The following is a 1,813-nucleotide window of genomic DNA, read 5'->3' as shown; positions in this document are numbered from 1 at the left end:
CAAAGACTGAATGAATTAAAATTATATGTGAACACATAGGAAGATGCTTACAGAAAGCACACAATATATGTTACTACTGATGAGGGGTAGAGAAGAACTGTAATGAATCGGATTTTCTTTTGAAAGTTTGTCCCTGTGGAATGGTGTGTGTGGTTTTCTTTTCTTTTTTTCAATGAGGCTGTTAAATACTGGCAATGCACAGCTTCATAATGTACAAATGTAATGCAAAATTGCCCTGACAATTTTTGTGCTGAGGCAATACTGCAGCTAATGAGATTTTAATCAAAGCACAATTATCGCTGATTGAAAGTTGCCATGACATTAATGTATTGGTTAAAATGATTGTATTTAAATGTTGAACTTTAGCCCAGATATCTCCTCCCAGCTCTAGACCCCTTTGAACATTCTGAACCTCAAACCCAGCATATCCCAAGCTTGTCTCAAACTTGGTCCAATTCCAGCACAACCCAACTCAGTGGATGCATCATTTCCTGTTCAGTTTTGCAAACCAGAAACTTGGAGTCATCCTTGACCCTCCTATCTCTCACCATATCCAACCCCCCATCTTTCCAATTTTATTTAAATCTCTCTCAAATGTGGGCATATCTTTCCATTACCATTCTAGAGAACCAAGCTACAAACCCAAGCTACAAATAGCTCACACAGACTATTGTTAGCCTCCTAATTGGCCTGCAACCATCTATTCTTTGCTCCATTAAATCCATTCTTCATAAAATTCAGGTTCATTTTATTCTTATAACTGACATCCACTTAATCAGTCTGCTGGAGTGACCAGTGCTCCCCATTTACGCCCTCTGTGAAAATACACAGACCGTGCCCATGGCTCATTGCTAGTAGACTACTCTCCAGGGTGCTCACATATTTCTACTCCTACCAGTTCAGCTGTATGTTTACTAAGAGCCTCTAACCTGTTTTTGTCAGTCTTTGAAATAATGACCCAACTTAATGAAGTATTATGTAAGTTGATGAAACATGAACACATTTGTATTTCAGAGAATGTTTTTCTCTGAAAACCAGGTTGAATGCTTTGGGAAGACTCACTAAAGGCAGATGGTTATAAAGAATGTTCTTCAATTAAGTATGAATGTGTAATCCACAGAAGACCTCGTAAAATAAAACTCTAGAAGGATCCTGCACTCAGAATGCTTTGCAGGTGTCTTTTAGCTCTTTCTTAGAAGAAACTGAAATGGAAAGCCATAGACAACAACTTACAGATAAGAAAGAGGCCACAGACACTCATCTAACCCATACTTAAAGACAAAGTCTTGAATCTTCATGGAGAGACTGGGGCATGAACGCACCTTTCAAATCAAATGTTAAAGGTATCCATGTGTCATTTTTAATGATTCACATTTTCTGGAGCTTTTTCAGCTAACTGCCCAATTTTCTGTATGGATTACATACCATACTTTGAACTTAATATATGTGGATTCTTTTCTGTTGATCTTATACCCCAAAGTCCTGAAAATGGCCGGCGAGGTCTGGTGGGGGTGAACTGGCCTGACCTCACCTTGAAACCTCAAGGTCATCCTGCAAGTTGCCTCCCCTGCCCCTGGTACTAGCCAGTGCCGCCTTTTCTCACGGGGACTTCCACATGCTGTTCCCTCTGCTCTGTACCCCTCAGATCGTTCCCTCCCTGATGAGGTCAAATCCCTGAGGTGAGTGCTCTGGCTACATCACTTAATTTTTCATCATAGCTTTTAGCACAGTTGCAATTTTATATTTATTTTGCAGTTACTTGACTAGAGTCTGCTGTATTAGTTTCCTAGGACTGCTGAACAAATTACCACAA

The 1,813-nt window shown here is 39.8% G+C and overlaps 1 pseudogene; it reads left to right on the top strand.

Moving 5' to 3' along the window:
- Positions 1 to 241: 241 nt before the first annotated feature.
- LOC148106999 (U4 spliceosomal RNA) lies at positions 242 to 372 on the top strand (annotated as a pseudogene).
- Positions 373 to 1,813: the final 1,441 nt, after the last annotated feature.

This window comes from Ursus americanus, chromosome X (assembly GCF_024610735.1).
Source record: "Ursus americanus isolate L20-20 chromosome X, mUrsAme1.1.p, whole genome shotgun sequence".
NCBI classification, from domain to species: domain Eukaryota; kingdom Metazoa; phylum Chordata; class Mammalia; order Carnivora; family Ursidae; genus Ursus; species Ursus americanus.
The sequence above is the reverse complement of the archived record's forward strand: the minus strand, read 5'-3'. Positions and strand labels throughout refer to the sequence as shown.